Source organism: Cherax quadricarinatus, chromosome 54 (assembly GCF_038502225.1).
Source record: "Cherax quadricarinatus isolate ZL_2023a chromosome 54, ASM3850222v1, whole genome shotgun sequence".
Lineage (NCBI taxonomy): Eukaryota > Metazoa > Arthropoda > Malacostraca > Decapoda > Parastacidae > Cherax > Cherax quadricarinatus.
Window position 1 is genome coordinate 26,262,273 of NC_091345.1, and position 22,468 is coordinate 26,284,740.

Below are 22,468 nucleotides of genomic sequence, written 5' to 3' on the forward strand. Positions count from 1 at the left end.
AAATACCACCGATTACACCATCAATACTCCGCCTCACAGGACTCAAAGAATGACTCTCCCACAGAGGGTTCGTCGTTTTATTCATAAAAATGATTTCCCTCGACCCATGATTTTGAGCAACTTACCTGATGAGGAAGATTGGGTACCACCAGAACCCTTCTATGTATACTGAGAAAATCATCGCCCCCAACTAGGGAGACATCTTAAATAACTTTCTAATGTAAAATTATGCTATTGACTATTGTTGGACACCACCATTAAGAAGCTATTGTCACGAACTTATAAACTGGCCAGAAAATTATTGCCTTTCTTGTATAAATATCCGTTTTGCAATCGCGAAAAAAAAAAAAAAAAAAAAAAAAGCAATTGCAACTTGTATAACTACTACCAATTCAGAGTCATGTACTTATATACCTATTATATCTATGTGACTCTGATGGGTTAGTATTATACCCCTTTAAGAATATCTTATCAATTCACATACACTTTTTAAATTGCACCAAAGTGGTTGGGCCACTTACCTTTTATATCCTACCTCTCCCCCCCTCCCACCCTTTTCCAATATTTCCATCCTTACCCATCCTTCTTCCTTACCCATCTTACCAAAGCTCTGGTCATCATCATCATCAGAAGAAGATAATATGTATATATTTATATGATTAATTATATTGGTTAGGAAATGGGTCGTTCACCATGGGTGACGTCCAATTAATGACTGTGTGGGTATTCACCCCTGCACTGCTCACCTGACACGAGCTGACGTCAGGTGTGAGTGGTGTGATATTGGCAGTACAAAGCCTCTCGCTGTCTCGAGAAGGTCTCTTTGGTTTCTCCCGTATTCAAGTCGAGAAGTTATCTAATGTAAATTCGCTTTGACTCTAGACTACAGAGCAATTGTAAGACTCCAAGTTATATCTATAAGGCATAAAGGTCTTCTGTTATACTGTTCAAATTGCAAGTAGTTAATGTTGTTAAGTCTCAGTTTGGAGACTCCGTAACTTTATCAATTCTTTGTGTAAAGACCCATTGAGCTAGAATAAATATCATTGTAAACAGTTTATATAATTAAAAAATTTGTTGTTTGTATCAAATAACTAAAAGGTACCATTAGAATACCTTAAGTTCATAACGTAATATACGTTACATTAAAGATATATTTTACGACGTTTTTATGTTCTCCTCATTTACATCATAACTTCTTATTACGTTTTGTTCATGAGTAAATCTCATAAGAATAAACCCCTAGACGCAAGCCACATATCCTACAACAATTCGTAATTCCAGACATCTAAAATTATTAATTTTAAGACTTTTAGGATCGCCTAGTTCACTGTCTGTGTTCCGCCGTATGTAACCTAACATCGCTACATGAAAGTGACATATAATATAAAAAGAAATAATCTATCTTCACCATGACATCCGGTGATATAAAGAGATAGACAAATAATATTTCAAACTATGTACGGGACTGATTTTTACACAGGATGTCAAAAACAGATAAACTATTAGCGGATGGTTACGATTCTTGTTTCCTTAAGTAGCGTCAGTTCTTTAATCATCTAGGTAGTTAGAGGACGTGTATGTGACGGTCACTGGACAAACTTGTTCTTTCTAAGTTGCTGCCAACATGAACTGCACTTTCTCCCAGCCTGATAACTTTAGTTGGATCATCGCTGCCACGAGTTACATGTGTGTCATAAGCTTTCTTGGGACTGTAGGTGAGTGTTAGCGATGTGGGAGTGATATTGTTGACCTCTCAGTGTATACCTGGTGAGATGCACACCTCTGTGTATACCTGGTGAGATGCACACCTCTGTGTATACCTGGTGAGATGAACACCTCTCAGTGTATACCTGGTGAGATGCACACCTCTCAGTGTATACCTGGTGAAATGCACACCTTTCAGTGTATACCTGGTAAGATGCACACTTCTGAGTGAATGTACACCAAAAAACTCGCCTCACGATGTATAAATAATGAGATATATGCTTTAAGTGTTTTTTCACTGAGATAAGCACCTCAGTGTTGTAGATGAATGGTTCAGAGAACCGACACGTTGATAAATTAGACGCATGTGCAACTTTTGGGTATCTTTATTGAGGAAACGTTTCGCCACACAGCGGCTTCGTCAGTCCATACATCGACTCAATGTTGAGGGACTGATTACCTCATTCTCTTCCTGTTCTTCACGATTCTCCTTTGTATGGACTGATGAAGCCACTGTGTGGCGAAACGTTTCCTCAATAAAGATACCCAAGAGTTGCACATTTGCCTAATTTATCAACCTCATAGTGTATATATGCCCTAAAATACTCTCCTATCAATTTAAGTATACTGAAATATTAGCTCTGAGCTTATATATACTGTGATAAGCGTTGTCTTGTTGAATCGGTTCTTATTCAAAACATTCCTATCATGAATCATAGTCACACTGACAAATGCTCTAATATTTATAGGAAACCTGACTCATGGGATCTTCGCCTTCATCAAACCTTTTGAAGGAATGGACACTAATGTATTCATTTAGGATACCTGTATTGAAAACTTGTCGGTCTTTTGAACTTGATCACCTCAAATAATTAAAGCTATGTATTTCAAGTGATCAAGCTCCATGGACAGCAACGTTATCAATAAAGGTTACCTAAGTGAACGCATTACACATTTCTCGTCAAGCTGTTGGCAAACATTTGCCGCCCCTCTCACCTACTCTGTCATGCAACTATCACCCTCTTCCACTGTCATCCAACTATCACCCTCTTCCACTATCATCCAACTATCACTGTTTCCCACTGTCATCTTCTCCCACTGTCACGTACGTCTTTCTCTTCCGGTAGGTAACAGTATCAGTCTCTGGTGTTTGGTTCGATACGCGAAAATGAGCAGGTGGACCAAGTTCCAACTGATCTTCGTCTTCAGCATCTTACTGACAATCTCCTTGGTTATTCTTCCCTCCTTCACTTTCATCAGCTACAACAGCATCTTCTGCGAGGTCTTCTTACCGAAGAATCTCGCTTATTATATTGGCATCTGTTATTCCTTTTTTTTTCAGCTGGAGAGAATGAACTTCACTGTCATCGCTGTTTTCAGGTTAGTTGGTAACAATAGCATAAATGAAATGTCACACTGCTCTTTGATTTACTGCAAACATCAGCTGTGATTGTCTCTTTATATCTTCATATTGCTACAATAAGATCACAGTATACAGGTGATATCATAAGATGCAAAACAACCACTGTGAAAAGAATACCGAACTTCCAAGCGCTTTCGTGATTTCTCACATTATCAAGAAACAGTTCCTTGGTAATGTGAGAAATCAAGAAAGCGCTTGAAAGTTCACTATTTTTTCATAGTAGTTGTACTACATCTTGATATTTATAGGCTCAACAATAGACTTGACATCAGGCATCCATGGAATACGAAATTATAGAGGTAGGCCATGAAATTAAAGCCTAAGCATCTGACTTTATGCAGTCGAAGTTGGGTAGTTAGCCATAATAAAATGGAGCAGAGTATGAGGATGTAAACTGTGTTTACAAGATCATCTCTCAATATTCCTCCAAATTTTGAACTTTCTTCAAGGGTTCTCACTTTGTGAGAAGCCTTGAGGACACAGGTATTTATGTATTATTCAACAAATTATGACAGACACGGGTATTTATGTATTATTCAACAAATTATGGCTAGTCTGAAGGACTGACAACGAATATTTATCACATCCTAAAACAGGCACGAGTCGAGGGAAGCTCTGCTTTGCTACAGTATCTTACAATGTTTTCCACGCATCTACAGCAAACAAAACTATGGTAGCCGAACCTGTCTGTCTGCTGATTCACTGCTCCAATACATTTTTGTTGTACGAGGAAAACAGTAGCAAGGTAAACCAGTTTCACTGATGCGAATTATCTGAGGATGAAGACAGGTGTCTACAAAAGAATTAGGAACAGCTAACAGAAATTCCATAGAGTGAATCGCTCTCATTGCCAGGACTCCTGCTTTGTCTTTCCGTTGACACATTCTCAAGCATTCTTAAGGCTAATTCTCCACTACCGGGATATCTCACTTGTGTAGTTGTTAGGAGGAAAGGGTCTGGCTGAGTAGCCTTTTCCAGCATCCCACTTACTAAATAAGTTTAAAAATATTTTAAACTGCAGATAAAATATTTAATTTTGGTATGGTGCTTTTAGTTTGTAAACATGTGTAACAAACCGTAGTCAATGATTGCCCGTACAATGGCTGACATCTCGGCTCTTTATGTTAAAGTAAATTGTCCATTATCTGTCTTAGTGCTGGTGGAAATTACATCGGGAATAGCAGGAGACAGTAACTGCTGGATAAGTATAGGTCAGCCATAGATGTAGTCAGGTCTAAGGGAGGGATCCCAATCATATGTAGCATCTTGCCTAGAAGGGGAGTGGGCAATGAATGGATGTCTAAGCCAATTGGTATAAATTGCTGGCTGCTAGACAGGTACTGCAAGGATAACTGGGACATATTCTATGGCAAACATGATATGTATGCAAGGGATGGGGTTCATCTCTCTGGGGTTGGAGTGGTTGGATTAGCCAATTCGATTGAGGGGGTTATTGATGACTTGTCTAAGACTTTAAACTGATAGATTATAGAGGTAAGGGTGTTTGTGGGAAACAATCAGGCTGCAGTATTAAGGTTGAAAACATCAGATATTACCAGGATACCCCAGGGATATGTTTAAAAGATAATATTCAAAGTAAAGTTCCTAATCAAGGCAAAGAAATTGCTCAACAGAGAGAGTAGAGGGCAACGAGTGACTATCTCCCTTTTAAGGTTTACTAAACAAATAGTAGGAGTCTAAGAAATAAGATAGATGAGCTAAGATTACTTGCAAGTGTAGGTAAAATAGATATTATTGGTATAACAGAGACCTGATTCAACTTGATAGAGAAGTGCCTTCTGAATACAACATACAGGGTTATAACTATTCCATACTGATAGGGTCAACAGGATGGGTGATGGAGTGACGATGTATGTCAGAGATAATTTAAACTGTTGTGTTAGACAAGATATAAGATTAGAAACATCGGACACAAAATCTGTTTGGCTACAGTTTCTCGAAGGTCATGAAAAATTAATTTTGGGTGTGATTTATAGGTTCCCAAACCTTGATAGGGAGTGCGGTAGGCTGCTATGGGATGAAATTCATAAGGCATCTAGATATGAAAATGTTATGTGAATAGGAGATTTTAACTTTAGACAAATTGTTTGCAACACTGTGATATGAAATCTTGAGTCTAGTGACTTTCTTGATACGGTACAAGACTGCTTTTTAAAACAGTTTGTGAATACTAAAATGGTATAAAATTCCGACAGGTTGTAGGAAAGACACATATGCAACACTTAGGTATCTTTATTTCGAAACGTTTCGCCTACACAGTAGGCTTCTTCAGTCGAGTACAGAAAACCTGTTAGAAGCAGAAGAGACGTGAAGATGTAATCAGTCCATCACCCTTGAAGTTTTGAGGTGGTCAGTCCCTCAGTCTGGAGAAGAGTGTTGTCCTGTTTCAGACTATGGAATAACACTCTTCTCCAGACTGAGCTTCTGACCGCCTCAAAACTTCAAGGGTGATGGACTGATTACATCGTCTTCAAGTCTCTTCTGCTTCTATCAAGTTTTCTGTACTCGACTGAAGAAGCCTACTAGAGGAAACAGTCTGCTTGACTTGGTTCTTGCCAACATAGAATCACTAGTTAATAATCTTGAGGTTAGTGATTAGCTGGGGGAAAGTGATCACAAATCAATTAGTTCCAATATATCAAGGAATTGCCCAGTTAACTGTAATAAAGTCGCTGTCCCAGATTTTCGCTTGGCCGACTTCATGGATATGAAAAATTACCTGGGTGGGCTAAATTGAGACGACCTTACTGTATGTAATTTAGATAGAGTTGGTTGCCAATATGATGCATTTCAAAGCAGAGTGCTGGCTGCCCAGACGACTTTTGTCCCGAGTAAGGAAATTAAATCTAACAAAAAATGATCCAAAATGGATAAACTATAGATTAAAACATCTCATTGGTCAAAGGAGAGGTATATATAGGAGTATCAAAAAAGAAGTGCAGTTAAGAAATCAGTATGTTCAATTAAAGAGAGAAATAAAAAAAGGAATAAGAAAAGCAAAAAGGGATTATGAGGCTAAAGGGATTCGAAGACTAACCCAAAAGGGTTCTTTCAGGTACACAGAAGTAAGATTAGGGACAAGATAGCCCACTTAATTAAGAGTAATTCAGGTCAGATCATTGACAGTGACAGTGAAATGTGTGAACTTTTCAATACCTGTTTCCTCTCAGTTTTTATTCAGGAAGATACTAACGAAATTCCAGAAATAATAAATTATGTAGAACTGGACGATAACAAACTATGCACGATTAGGGTAACTAGTGACATGGTCCTCAGACCTGATGAACTGTTTGTAAGGGTTTAAAAGGAATGTAAAGAGGAACTTAGCATACCTTTTCAATATATCACTACAAACTGGCATAGTGCCAGATAAGTGGAAAATGGCAAATGTAATACCTATTTACAAGGCAGGTGACAGGTCCTTAGCTTCGAACTATAGACCAATAAGCCTTACTTCCATAGTTGGTAAATATATGGAATCAATAATTGCCGAAGCAATTCGTAGCCATCTTGGAAGGCATAAATTGATTAATGAATCTCAGCACGGTTTTACAAAGGGAATATTTATTAGCGACATTAGCAAATTTTGCTGATGTCACTACAACAGGCCGTCCAATTCATTCAAATGAGGACAGAGCACTCCAGGATGCTTTAGACTGATGCAGTGGTCGGAGAAGTGGCAGATGCAGTTTAATATAGACAAATGCAAAGTTCTAAATGTTGGAAAGGAAAATAACCATGCCACATATAAACTAAATGATGTAGATCTTAATATTATGGATTGCAAAAAGGATTTAGGAATTCTAGTTAGCAGTAATCAGAAATCAAGACAACAGTGCATAAGTGTTCGCAATAAAGACAGCAAGTTCAAAGCAAGAAGTATAAATAATAGAAGTCCTCAGGTTGTTCTTCAACTCTATGTATCTTTGGTTAGGCCTCATTTAGATTATGCTGCACAACTCTGGTCACCATATTACAGAATGGATATAAATGCTCTGGAAAACGTACAAAGGAGGATGACAAAGTTGATCTCATGTATCAGAAATCTTCCCTATTACCTGGAGTTTACCTGGGGATAGACTGAGTGTCCTGAATCTGCACTCCCTAGAAAGGCATAGAATTAGGGGGGATACGATTGAGGTGTATAAATGAAAAACAGGAATTAGTAAAGGCGATGTTAATAGCGTGTTAAAAATATCTAACATAGACAGCACTTGCAGCAGTGGTTTTAAATTGGAAAAATTCAGTTTCAGAAAGTATATAGGAAAGCACTGGTTTGGTAATAGAGTTGTGGATGAGTGGAACAAACTCCCGAGTATCGTCATAGAAGCTAAGACGTTGTGTAGTTTTAAAAATAAGTTTTATAAATACATGAGTGGGTGTGGGGTGTGAATTGGACCTAACTAGCTTGTGCTACTAGGTCGGATGCTGGGCTCCTCCTTTAAGTGACGTGTCTGACCTCACTGACCTAGTGAGGTCAGACGGTCAGTGAGCTTAATGTTACTAGGTAAGTGAGCCTAAGCCTCGCATGGGCCAGTAGGCCTGTTGCAGTGTTCCTTCTTTCTTATGTTCTTATGTGATATGTTCCTCAGGTGTCTGGCGGTATGGCGCCCTCATTTGTTTCAAAAGTTATCCAAGATGGCGGTCATGGTGGGTGTGGAGGCTGGTATCTGCATATATGCTATCGTAATTTGTCTGGCAGGTCTCTTAATGGTAGGTTGTGCACAGTCTTAATTTTTTTTAAATACTCTAGGCTGCTACTGTGTTGTAGTCTTTTATTTTTAAATGTAAGTGAGAAACACCATCACTATCTACTAATAGAAATGAAGACTAATAGCACATCCTTTTGATATAGTCAACACAGCATTGGTGCTCTAAGAACGTCAATTGCTGAACTGTTTATGAGCCTTAAACAGTGATTACCTGAATGTATTTTTTGTTTTTTTTTGCGTGTGAGCCAGGTTAGTCATCATTTTCTGTTTGGATATCAAAACTTCTCTCAGTTGAGTGCAGTGATGCCAGTGTCCACACAATCTCACTTCTTATGAGTCAATACCATTCTCTCTACCTGTTTCAACAGTGCATAGCTCTTGATGATGTACTGGCTACAGTGCATCAGGCCAAGAGCTAGTGCATTTCATCCTCCCTCCGGCTGCTTGGCTTTGTATTTGAGTGACTGCTCATTTTTAACTGTCTCTCTCTCTCTCTGCAGGATTCGAACCTTCAAACTCTGTATCAGAGTACGCTGTACTTTACCACCGAGCTAGACCCGAGATAAATATGGGCGCCTAGCCGGAGCTAGATGTTTTCCCATACTCCGTGGCATGTGACAGTGAGGCATGTGGCAGGATTTGATGAAATAACTTTGAAAGCAAGCTAGGTGTCCCAGGGTATGGAGAAACATCGTCTAGCTCTGGCTAGGCGCCCATACTTATTTAAGGTCTGGCTTCGTGGTAAAGTACTGTGTACTCTGATACAGAGTTTGCAGGTTCGAGTCCTGCTGTGGACGTAGCTACAATGTTTGTAAATAATTTCGCCTGTTTGCGAATTGCTAAGCATATATATATATATATATATATATATATATATATATATATATATATATATATATATATATATATATATATATATATATATATATAAACAACGCAGTGACTAATCGAGGATTAGAACCATGTCGTTGTGGTCCTCCCCATGGTGAGCGAAAATCACATATGACGCTTTAACCCACAGGACCACGAAATCCTACAAAAATCACATACCCGGCAGAGTTAGCGTGGGCTGTTACCAAGCACCATGGCTTGTTGTAGCGTTTTAGAATCTCAGGTTCAAGTGTTGAAGAAGATTCTACTTCTTCAGGAGGAAAATAGGAGGCTGAAGCTTCGCATAGATGAGTTTGGGAGGGAATGTGAGAAGGGTTTAGCTGGTAAGGAAGGAATGGTCACCAGCAGTGATAGTGGCAGCCGCTTTAAGTGGCAAGTGGTTCACAGTTCATGAAGAAGGAAGATGAAGAGAGTTAATAAAGAAGATGTGAAGGTAAGAAATCGATTCTCTGTTCTCCAAGACGAGTGTACTTCAGTGGTTAGTGAGGTTGAAGGTACCACTGATTCCCCTGCTAAGGCGATTCTCAGGTAAGATATATGGACCATGCATTTTGTAACAGACAGAAAGGTCAGACAGAGAGTTTGCCTTCCTGGAGCTGGTGTTGTTGACATAGTCAGCAGGTTGGATAATATTATGGCAGGTAATGGGAACAAGCCCATTATCTGTCTTAGTGCTGGGGGTAATGACACTGGGAAGGGCAGGAGAGAGGAGCTGCTGGATAAGTACAGGTTAGCCATAGAAGTAGTTAGGTCTAAGGAAGGGATCCCAGTCATATGTAGCATCTTGCCTAGAAAGGGAGTGGGCAATGAATGGATGTCTAGGGCAATTGGTATAAATTGCTGGCTAGACAGGTACTGCAAGGAACTTGCAATCCAATTCATTGATAACTGGGACCCATTCTTTGGCAAACGTGATATGTATGCAAGGGATGGGGTTCATCTCTGGGGATGCAGTAGTTGCATTAGCCAATTCAAATGAGAGGGTAACTGATGACTTGTCTAGGATTTTAAACTGATCGATTATAGAGGTATGGGTGTTTGAGGGAAACAATCAGGCTGCAGCAATAGGGTTAAAAACAGCAATTATTACCGGTATACCTCAGGGATATGTTTAAAAGACAATATTCAAAATAAAGTTGCTAGTAATGGCAAATCAATTGATCAACAAACAAAGAGAGATAGTAGAGGGCAACGAGTGACTAGCTCCCTTAAGGTTTACTATACAAATAGTAGGAGTCTAAGAAATAAGAGAGATGAGCTAAGATTACTTGCAAGTGTAGGTAATACATATATTATTGGTATAACAGAGACCTGGTTCAACCTGAAAGATAAAGAAATGCCTTCTGAATGCAACATACAGGGTTATAAACTATTCCACACTGATAGGGTCAACAGTAAGGGCGATGTATGTCAGAGAAAATTTAATTTGTTGTCTTAGACATGATATAAGATTAGAAACATCGAACACAGAATCTGTTTGGCTACAGTTTCTCGAGGGACATGACAAATTAATTTTGGGCGTGATTTATAGGCCCACAAACCTTGATAGGGAGTGCAGTAAGCTGTTATGGGACGAAATTCATAAGGCATCTAGACATGAAAATGTTGTGATAATGGGAGATTTTATCTTTAGACAAATTGATTGGAACAATATGACAGGAAATCTTGAGTCTAGTGACTTTCCTGATACGGTTCAGGATTGCTTTTTAGAACAGGTAGTGACAGAACCAACTAGAGGAAACAATCTGCTTGACTTGGTTCTTGCCAACAAAGATTCACTAATTTATAATCTTGAGATTGATGATGACTTTGGGGAAAGTGATCACAAATCACTTAGTTTCAATATGTCATGGAATTACCCAGATAACTGCAATCGAATCTCTGCCCCAGATTTTCACTTGGCCGACTTTATGGGACTGAAAAATTACCTGGGTGGGCTAAATTGGGATGTCCTGACTATGGGTCAGATAGGTGATCTTGGTTGCCAATATGACGTTTTTCAGAGCATAGTTCAAACTGCCCAGACAACGTTTGTTCTGAGTAGGGAAATTAGATCTAACAAAAATGATCCCAAATGCATGAACAATAGATTAAAACATCTCATTGGTCAAAAGAGAGGCATATATAGGCGTATCAAAAGAGAGAGGGGATGTGCAGTTAAGAAATCAATATATTCAATTAAAGAGAGAAATAAAGAAAGGAATAAGAAAAACAAAAATTGATTATGAGGCTAAGGTCGCAAGGGATTCAAAGACTAACCCAAAAGGGTTCCTTCAGGTATACAGAAGTAAGATTAGAGACAAGATTGGCCCACTTGAGAGTAACTTTGGTCAGATCACTGACAATAAGGATATATGTGAAATTCTCAATACCTACTTCCTCTCAGTTTTCACCCAGGAAACTACCAGCGATATTCCTGAAATAATAGATTATGTAGAACATGATGATAATAAACTCTTTACAATTGTGGTAACTAGTGACATGGTCCTCGGACAAATAGAGAAACTAAAACCTAACAAATCCCCAGGCCCTGATGAACTGTTTGCAAGGGTGTTAAAGGAATGTAAAGAGGAACTTAGCATACATATGGCTAATCTTTTCAACATATCACTACAAACTGGCATAGTGCCTGATAAGTGGAAAATGGCAAATGTAATACCTATTTACAAGGCAGGTGACAGGTCCTTGGCTTCGAACTATAGACAAATAAGCCTTACCTCCATAGTGGGAAAATTTATAGAATCAATAACTGCCGAAGCAATTCGTAGCCATCTTGACAGGTACAGATTGATTAAAGAATCTCAACACGGTTTTACAAAGGGGCGTTCCTGTCTTACGAATTTACTAACTTTTTTCACTAAGAAGTTTGAGGAGGTAGATCATAGTAATTAATATGATATTGTGTATATGGACTTCAGTAAGGCTTTCGATAGAGTTCCACACCAGAGGCTATTGAGGAAACTTAAGGCACACGGAATAGGAGGAGAAATTTTTTCCTGGGTAGAGGCATGGCTGACAAATAGACAGCAAAGAGTTTGCATAAATGGGGAGAAATCAGAATGGGGGCACGTCACAAGCGGTGTTCCTCAGGGGTCAGTTGTTGTTCACAATTTACATAAACGACATAGATGAGGGAATAAATAGCGACATAAGCAAATTTGCTGATGACATCAAAATAGGCCGTCCAATTCATTCTAATGAGGACACTAGAGCACTCCAGAATGATTTGAATAGACTGATGCAATGGTCGGAGAAGTGGCAGATGCAGTTTAATATAGACAAATGCAAAGTTCTAAATGTTGGACAGTTAAATAACCATGCCACATATAAACTAAGTAATGTAGGTCTTAATACTACTGATTGCGAAAAGGATTTAGGAGTTCTGGTTAGCAGTAATCTAAAACCAAGACAACAGTGCATTAGTGTTCGCAATAAAACTAACAGAATCATTGGCTTCATATCTAGAAGTATAAATAATAGAAGCCCTCAGGTTGTTCTTCAACTCTATATATCCTTGGTTAGGACTCGTTTAGACTATGCTGCTCAGTTCTGGTCACCGTATTACAGAATGGATATAAATGTTCTGGAAAACGTACAGAGGAGGACGATAAAGATGATCCCATGTATCAGAAACCTTCCCTATGAGGATAGACTGAGCGCCCTGAATCTGCACTCTCTCGGAAGGCGTAGAATTAGGGGGGATATGATCGAGGTGTATAAATGGAAAACAGGAATAAATAAAGGGGATGTAAATAGCGTGCTGAAAATTTCCAGCCAAGACAGGACTCGCAGCAATGGTTTCACGTTGGAAAAATTCAGATTCAGGAAGGATATAGGAAAGCACTGGTTTGGTAATAGAGTTGTGGATGAGTGGAACAAACTCCCGAGTACAGTTATTCAGGCTAAAACGTTTTGTAGTTTTAAAAATAGGTTAGATAAATACATGGGTGGGTGTGGGTGGGTGTGGGTTTGACCTGACTAGCTTGTGCTGCTGCGTCTGGTGCAGTGCTTCATCCTTGAGTGGAGGTGACCAGACTGGTGGGTCATTGGGCTAATCCGGGGTGGGTGGGTCATTGGTCTAATCCGGTGGGGACATGGACCTCCTCCAAATGGGTCAGTAGGCCTGTTGCAGTGTTCCTTCTTTCTTATGTTCTTATGAGCTAGGTGTTTTTCCATGATCCGAGGACATACGGTGGTGTGGGTGCCTCTGTGATAAATATTGCTCGTGGAGGCTAGTGCACCAAACGGGGAGAAGAATAAAATGATCTCAGAGGCACCCACACCACCGTATGTCCTCGAATCACAGTAAAGCACCTCACACTGCTGGGTGCGTAATTTTTGTAGCATTGTGTTAGAGCATCATGTGTGATTTTCGCTCACCCCGAGGGGGGCCAAAATAACATGGGTTCGAATCCTTGGCTAGTCGCAGTGTTGTTATTGATTAAATACCACTTGTTCATGGTTATATATATATATATTATATATATATATATATATATATATATATATATATATATATATATATATATATATATATATATATATATATGTTCACTTTCAACTTTCTACCTTTACACACATTCTCAAACTCATCCACTAACCTTTGCAATTTTTCTTTAGAATCTCCCATAAGCACAGTATCATCAGCAAAAAGTAACTGTGTCAGTTCCCATTTTGAATTTGATTCCCCATAATTTAATCCCACCCCTCTCCCGAACACCCTAGCATTTACTTCTTTTACAAATTGGATATCAAATTGGGGAGGAGGAGTATGGAAGAAGTGAATGTTTTCAGATACTTGGGAGTTGACGTGTCGGAGGATGGATTTATGAAGGATGAGGTTAATCATAGAACTGATGAGGGAAAAAAGGTGAGTGGTGCGTTGAGGTATATGTGGAGTCAAAAAACGTTATCTATGGAGGCAAAGAAGGGAATGTATGAAAGTATAGTAGTACCAACACTCTTATATGGATGTGAAGCTTGGGTGGTAAATGCAGCAGCGAGGAGACGGTTGGAGGCAGTGGAGATGTCCTGTCTAAGGGCAATGTGTGGTGTAAATATTATGCAGAAAATTCGGAGTGTGGAAATTAGAAGGTGTGGAGTTAATAAAAGCATTAGTCAGAGGGCAGAAGAGGGGTTGTTGAGGTGGTTTGGTCATTTAGAGAGAATGGATCAAAGTAGAATGACATGGAAAGCATATAAATCTATAGGGGAAGGAAGGACGGGTAGGGGTCGTCCTCGAAAGGGTTGGAAAGAGGGGGTAAAGGAGGTTTTGTGGGCAAGGGGCTTGGACTTCCAGCAAGCGTGCATGAGCGTGTTAGATAGGAGTGAATGGAGACGAATGATACTTGGGACCTGACGATCTGTTGGAGTGTGAGCAGGGTAATATTTAGTGAAGGGATTCAGAGAAACCGGTTATTTTCATATAGTCGGACTTGAGTCCTGGAAAAGGGAAGTACAATGCCTGCACTTTAAAGGAGGGGTTTGGGATATTGGCAGTTTGGAGGGATATGTTGTGTATCTTTATACGTATATGCTTCTAAACTGTTGTATTCTGAGCACCTCTGCAAAAGCAGTGATAACGTGTGAGTGTGGTGAAAGTGTTGAATGATGATGAAAGTATTTTGTTTTCGAGGATTTTCTTTCTTTTTTGGGTCACCCTGCCTCGGTGGGAGACGGCCGACTTGTTGAGAAAAAAAAAAAAAAAAAAAATTATATATTATATATATATATATATATATATATATATATATATATATATATATATATATATATATATATATATATATATATATATATATATGTCGTGCCGAATATGTAAAACTGGTCAATTAGCAAGAACTCATTTAAAATTAAGTCCTTTGTAAAATTTTCTCTTATACGTTTAAAGATATATTTTTTTCATTAATGTTAATGTAAAATTTTTTAATTTTGCACCAAAAGAATCTTAGAAAACTTACCTAACCTTATTATAACAAGAACAATTTATTTTAGACTAACCCAACTATATATATTTTAGATTTGTTTACAATAATTTAATATTAAACAAACACAGTGAAATATATTTTTTTTCGTTAGGTTCAGAATAATTTTGGCGAAATTATTGCATACACAAATTTTCGCTTGTCCTATATGGCAAGATGAGCGTTGCTATTTAAGCCAAGATCGCAAGTTCTGCCTATTCGGCACGACATATATATATATATATATATATATATATATATATATATATATATATATATATATATATATATATATATATATATATATATAACAAGACGGCCGTCTCCCACCGAGGCAGGGTGGCCCAAAGAGAAAGAAAATCCCCAAAAAGAAAATACTTTTATCATTCAACACTTTCACCTCACTCACACATAATCACTGTTTTTGCAGAGGTGCCCAGAATGCAACAGTTTAGAAGTATATACGTATAAAAATACACAAGATATCTCTCCAAACTGCCAATATCCCAAACCCCTCCTTTAGAGTGCAGGCATTGTACTTCCCATTTCCAGGACTCAAGTCCGGTTATATAAAATAGCCGATTTCCCTGAATCCCTTCACTAAATATTACCCTGCTCACACTCCAACAGATCGTCAGGTCCCAAATGCCATTTGTCTCCAATCACTCCTATCTAACATGATCATGCACGCTTGCTGGAAGTCCAAACCCCTCGCACACAAAACCTCCTTTACCCCCTCCCTTCATCCTTTTCGAGGACGACCCCTACCCCGCCTTCCTTCCCCTATAGATTTATACGCTCTCCATGTCATTCTACTTTGATCCATTCTCTCTAAATGACCAAACCACCTCAACAAACCCTCTTCAGCCCTCTGACTAATACTTTTATTAACTCCACACCTTCTCCTAATTTCCACACTCCGAATTTTCTGCATAATATTTACACCACACATTGCTCTTAGACAGGACATCTCCACTGCCTCCAACCGTCTCCTTGCTGCAGCATTTACAACCCAAGCTTCACACTCATATAAGAGTGTTGGTGCTACTATACTTTCATACATTCATTTCTTTGCCTCCACAGATAACATTTTTTTTGCCTCCACATATACCTCAATGCACTACTCACCTTTTTTTCCTTCATAAATTCTATGATTAACCTCATCCTTCATAAATCCATCCGCTGACACGTCAACTTACAAATATCTGAAAACATTCACTTCTTCCATATTCCTCCTCCCCAATTTGATATCCAATTTTTCTTTATCTAAATCATTTGATACTCTCATCACCTTACTCTTTTCTATGTTCACTTTCAACTTTCTACCCTTACACACACTCTCAAATTCGTCCACTAACCGTTGCAATTTTTCTTTAGAATCTCCCATAAGCACAGTATCATCAGCAAAAAGTAACTGTGTCACTTCCCATTTTGTATATAATTCCCCATAATTTAATCCCACCCCTCTCCCGAGCACCCTAGCATTTAATTCTTTTACAACCCCATCTATAAATATATTAAACAACCATGGTGACATTACATATCCCTGTCTAAGACCTACTTTTACCGGGAAGTAGTCTCCCTCTCTTCTACACACCCTAACCTGAGCCTCACTATCCTCATAAAAACTCTTTACAGCATTTAGTAACTTACCACCTATTCCATACACTTGCAACATCTGCCACATTGCTCCCCTATCCACTCTATCATATGCCTTTTCTAAATCCATAAATTCAATAAAATCTTCCCTACCTTTATATATATATATATGTCGTGCCGAATATGTAAAACTGGTCAATTAGCAAGAAGTCATTTAAAATTAAGTCCTTTCTAAAAATTTCTCTTATACGTTTAAAGATATATTTTTTCATTAATGTTAATGTAAAAATTTTTAATTTTACTCCAAAAGAATCTTAGAAAACTTACCTAACCTTATTATAACAAGAACAATTTATTTTAGCCTAACCCAACTAAATATATTTTAGATTTGTTTACAGAAATTTAATACTGAACAAACATGAAATATATTTTTTTCGTTAGGTTCAGAATGATTTTGGCGAAATTATTGCATACACAAATTTTCACTTGTCCTATATGGCAAGATGAGCGTTGCTATTTAAGCCAAGATCGCAAGTTCTGCCTATTCGGCACGACATTATATTATATATATATATATATATATATATATATATATATATGTATATATATATATATATATATATATATATATATATATATATATATAATTACTATTTATACATCGGCCGTTTTCCACCAAGGCAGGGTGGCCCAAAAAATGAAAAACTTTCATCATTTACTCCATCACTGTCTTGCCAGAAGCACGCTTACACTATAGTTATAAAACTGGAACATTAACACTCCTCATTCAGAGTGCAGGCACTGTACTTCCCATCTCTAGGACTCAAGTCCAGCCTGCTGGTTTCCTTGAGTCCCTTCATATTACCCTGCTCACATTCCAACAGCATGTCATGTCCCATAAACCATTTGTCTCCATTCGCTCCTATTTAACATGCTCACGCATGCTTGGTGGAAGTCCAAGCCCCTCGCACACAAAACCTTCTTTACTCCCACCAACATTCCCTAGGCGACCTCTACCCTGCCTTCCCTCCACTGCAAATTTATACACTCTCAAATTCATTCTTTCTACATTTCTGAACTACTTCAACAACCTCTCCTCAGCCCTCTGTATAATTTGTTAATCCCGCACCTCTTAATTTCCTAATTACGAATTCTCTGCATTACATTCATACCACATATTGCCCTCAGACACGATATCTTCACTGCATCCAGCCTTCTCCTTGTTGCAACATTCACCGCCCAAGCTTTGCACTCATATAAGAGCGTTTGTATACTCTTTTATGTTTTCACCTGTTTGCTTCCATAGATAAAGTTCTTTGTCTTCACAGACACCTCAGTGCACCACTCGCCTTTCCCCCTTCGTCAATTCTATGATTCACCTCATCTTTCATAGACCCATCTGTTGACAAGCCCAATCCTAAATATCTGAATACATTCACTTCCTCCATACTCTCTCCCTCCAATTTGATATCCAGTCTTTCGTTACCTAATTTTTTGGTTATCCTCATCACCTTACTCTTTTCTAAATTCACTTTTACTTTTCTTCTTTTACATACCCTACCAAACTCATCCACCAACCTCTGCAACTTCTCTTCAGAATCTCCCAATGGCACAGTGTCATCAGTAAAGAGCAACTGTGGCAACTCTCACTTTGTGTTAGATTCTTTATCTTTTAATCCCACTCCTCAAGCCAACGCCCGAGCATTCACTTCTCTTATAATCCTATCTATAAACATATTGAACAACCATTGTGATATCACACATCCCTGCCTAAGACCTACTTTTACTGGGAAATAATCTCCCTCTCACCTACCTATTCCGACATGAGCCTCACTATCCACTGATTTCAATAACCTACCTCCTATTCCATACATCTGGACCATCTGCCGCATTGCCCCCTTATCCACAGTCATTCGCCTTTTCCAAATCCATAAATGACACAAAAACCTCTTTACCTGCATCTAAATACTGTTCACCTATATGTTTCACTGTAAACACTTGGTCTACACACCCCCTACCTTTCCTAAAGCCTCCTTGTTCATCTGCTATCCTACTCTCCGTCTTACTCTTAACTAATTCAATAATAACTTTACCGTACACTTTACCATGTACACTTATTCCCCTATAATTTTTGCACTCTGCATGCATGACAGTAATCTTACACCAAATGAAAACACTTCTGGAACATAGGCACAGTCACTTGCCTCCACTCGAGAATAACAGACATTAGAGCCAGCAAATAAAACGCCCCTAAATCCCATCAAGATAATGACATTTGTCTTTGAAAACATACAGGGTCTAAAGCCATCAACAAATAAAATTCCTTTCATCAAGGGACTGCTCACGGAGTCGAATGCAATGTTTGCGGCATTCACAGAGACTCTCATAAAGGATAATTTTGACAACGAAATATAGATGCCAGGTTATAACCTATTCAGATGCGACAGACTGAGCAGGCAACATGAGGAGGGGAGGTTGGCCTGTATGTCAAAGAGTCACTTACTTACATGGAGAAACTGATCACCACAAATGCAGTTGAAGTTCTAACAATAAAATTCGAGAACCAAATCTTAGTCACTGTGTCGCCAGATGCAACTTCCCAACAGTTCAAGGAACAGCTATCGAAATTGTCTGGAAAACCTTCCATCCCCATCCCCAAGCATCTTGCTGCATGGTGATTTCAATCTAAGACATGCAATATGGAGGAACGTAGAAATTAATGTTGTAGAAGAAATAATCTCTGGAGGCAGTTCAGATAAGTCACACACACGTGAGTTGCTGAATTTCTGCATTAAACGCACCCTAAGCTAGCAGATAGTGGAGCCAACAAGACTGGAGAACACACTAGACCTTATTTTCACAAATAATGAGGACCTGGTAAGAAACATAACAATATAAAAAGCAACTAATATTTATCTCAGTCTAATCGAAGTCCAGACTTACATGCACCGGGGTCCTGATCAGCAAAATGCATACAGCTATGAGAGTGCCTGCATCAAATTCAACTTCAACAACAAGAACATCAACTGGGACCAGGTAAACCATGTCCTAAATAAAACATGTTGGGAAGATATCTTAAATAACATGGTCCCTAACCATGCCTCGAAAAGATCAGCTTCCTGGTAGCTGAAGTATGTTCAAGGCATATTCCCCTAGGAAAAAAAAAAAGAAGAAGTTAACTGGAGAAGCGAAGGAGAAGGCGAAGCATCACTGAGCTCCTCAAGAATGTTAGTTTATCTGAAACACGGAAGGAAGCGCAAACCAGGGAAATGGAAAATATTGAGCTTAAGTTAAAGGGCTCATAGAGGATCCAGGAGAAACAAGAGGAGCTAAAAGCGATTAGTGAAATTAAAAGAAATTCGAAATATTTCTCTTCATATGCCAAAAACAAGGAAAAAACTATTTCTAGCATAGAGCCCCTGTTAAGACAAGATGGATCTTACACACTGATGACAACAAAGAAATGAGTGAGATACTGAAATTTCAATACTGCTATGTGCTCAGCGAGCCACTAATCAGTCTAAAGATAGACAATCCAAATATTGTTTTTCATGAATGAGCCTCAAAACCCTCTCAATTTATGTCAAATATCTGACATAACCCTAACTCCACTAGATTTTGAGAAAGCCATTCACAACATGCTAATGCAATCAGCCCCAGGCTCGGTTTCGTGGAACTCTGTGTTCATTAAGAACTGCAAGAAACCGCTCTCTCTGGCTCTAAGTATGCTATGGAGAAAAAGCATTAACACAGGTGAGATTCCAGTCACTAAAAACAACGGATATAGCCCCAGCTCATAAAGGTGGCAGCAAAGCAATAGCTAAGAACTATAGACCAATAGCTCTCATACCCCACATCATAAAAATCTTTGAAAGAGTTCTAAGAAGCACGACTGCAAACCACTTAGATTCCCAACAATTGCACAATCCAGGGCAACATGGGTTCAGAGCAGATAGCTCCTGCTTCTCGTAACTACTAGATCACTTTGATATGGGTTTGGTTGCACTGGAAAACAAACAGAATGCAGATGTAGTATACAGAGATTTTGCAAAAGCCTTTGATAAGTGCGATCATGGTGTAATAGCACACAAAAAGCGTGCTAAAGGGAAAACTTGGCAAAAATGGGCAGATAGATCTTCAATTTTCTAACCAATCGAACACAAAGAGTAGTGGTAAACAGAATTAAATCGGAAGCTGCCTTAGTGAAGAACTGTTATAGAAGGCCCAGTACTCGCCCCTGTCCTGTTCCTCATCCTCATATCAGACAGAGAAAGATGAAAACCATAGCACCGTATCATCCTTTTTAGACGATACTAGGATCTGCATGAGACTGTCATCCACTGAGGACACGGCAAATCTCCAAGATGATATAAACCAAGTTTTCCAATTGGCAACGGAGAACAATATGATGTTCAGTGAAGACAAATTCCAACTTCTCCGTTTTGGAAAACTGTAGGAAATAATACAAAGAACTGAGTATACTGCAAACTGTAATTACATAATAAAGCGGAAAATTAATGTGAAGGACCTGGGAGTGGTAATGTCTGTGGATCTCACACTATCACATCTGCGAAGAAAATGATAGGATGGATAGTGAGAACATTCAAGACAAGAGATGCAAAGCCAATGATGATACTTTTTATAATAACATAATAATAATAATAATAATAATAATAATAATAATAATAATAATAATAATAATAATATCTTTATTTCTACAAATACATGTACAAATTATACAGGCCATAGCTTACATTAACGACATACTACTTGTTATGCAGAGCATCTGGGGCAAATTAGGTCAGTTTTGTCCCAGGATGGGACCCACTCCAGTCGACTAACACCTAAGTACCCATTGTACTGATGGGGAACATAGACAACTGGTGTAGGGAAACACCTCCAATGTTTCTACCCTTGTCGGGAATCGAACTCTGACCCTCGCCGTGTGAAGCGAGAGCTTCAGAGGAGAGTGCATTTAAAAAAAAATATTTTTCGTCCGATTTTGTTTATTTTTGGTGTACTTTCAGAAGCATATATATATAATGAACTGTGATAAAGTTCCAATAAAATCGGCCAAGAAACAAATAAGAAAAAAAATATTCGGTGTTGTCATACTTGGCAGCATGACAGCACGTCCTGGCACTACGACTGGACACTCCTGACTAATAAAACAAGCCAAACTCAAATTCCTGGTGATGTAAAATAATATAATATACCTTGCCTTCATGTAGAAAAAGATACATTTGGTACACTTTTGACATTCACCATAATATCTGCCTTTTTTTCCCTACATTATTATATAATTATAATAAAAAAGAAGCGATAAACCGAAAGGGTTATACAGCGCAACAGGGCAGGGAAGGATGCAGGGGAAATGAGTGGCAAGTGGGAAAGGGATGATTATTACGGTATGGAGTGCAGTAGGGCAGTGGATGGTGCAGGGGTAGAGGGTAGCTAGAGAGTAAGGTAGAAAGGACAGAGGAGAGTGCTAGAGGCATCATCGTTAGAGTTTGTGTAGTAAATTGGTCGCTGTCAAAAAGTCAATGAGAGAGTCTGGATTAAAGGAGGGTCCATGAGCAAGAAGGGAAGGTAAAGAAAGGGCAGCAGAGAGGAGACGACATTGGAGGTAAATTCTGCGTGCTCATTGATAAAGGGGACAGTCCAACAGAATGTGACTAACAGGTACTGGAACTTGACAATTCTCATAGAGAGGAACAGGGCGCCTCTCCACGAGATACCCGTGAGTAAGACGAGTGTGGCCGATGCGAAGACGGGAGAGAGTAGTCTCCCAACCTCGACAGTGATGACAAGAAGATGGCCAGAAACCTATACTCAGTTTAATAGAATGAAGTTTGTTATGGAGCAGATCAGACCAACGTTGTTGCCAACAGGTGCGAAGGTGGGCAGCAATTTCAGCGAAATAGTCTGTGAATGGAACACCTCTATATGAAACTGGGAAGTCATGTACTGCTGACCGCGCAGCAGTGTCTGCCTGTTCATTGCCCTGTACGTCAACATGTCCAGGGACCCGGCAAAAAACAATATCTTTGTGTTTGCTAGAGATACGACATAGTCAAAGTTGGATACGAAGAACTAGGGGGTGAGGTGTATCAAATATTTTTATAGCCTGTAATGCACTAAGGGAGTCTGAA

At 38.8% G+C, this 22,468-nt stretch overlaps 1 protein-coding gene and 1 long non-coding RNA gene across 3 annotated transcripts in view; both read left to right on the forward strand.

Annotated features, from left to right (window-relative positions):
• Positions 1–22,468, forward strand: part of LOC128699093 (caskin-2) — a 414,005-nt gene that overhangs the window by 191,194 nt on the left and 200,343 nt on the right. The gene's annotated exons all lie outside the window — the stretch shown is intronic.
• Positions 1,569–7,948, forward strand: LOC128705060 (uncharacterized). The gene is made up of 3 exons (XR_011393487.1): positions 1,569–1,718; positions 2,835–3,087; positions 7,744–7,948. It is a non-coding gene; the product is annotated as an uncharacterized lncRNA (long non-coding RNA).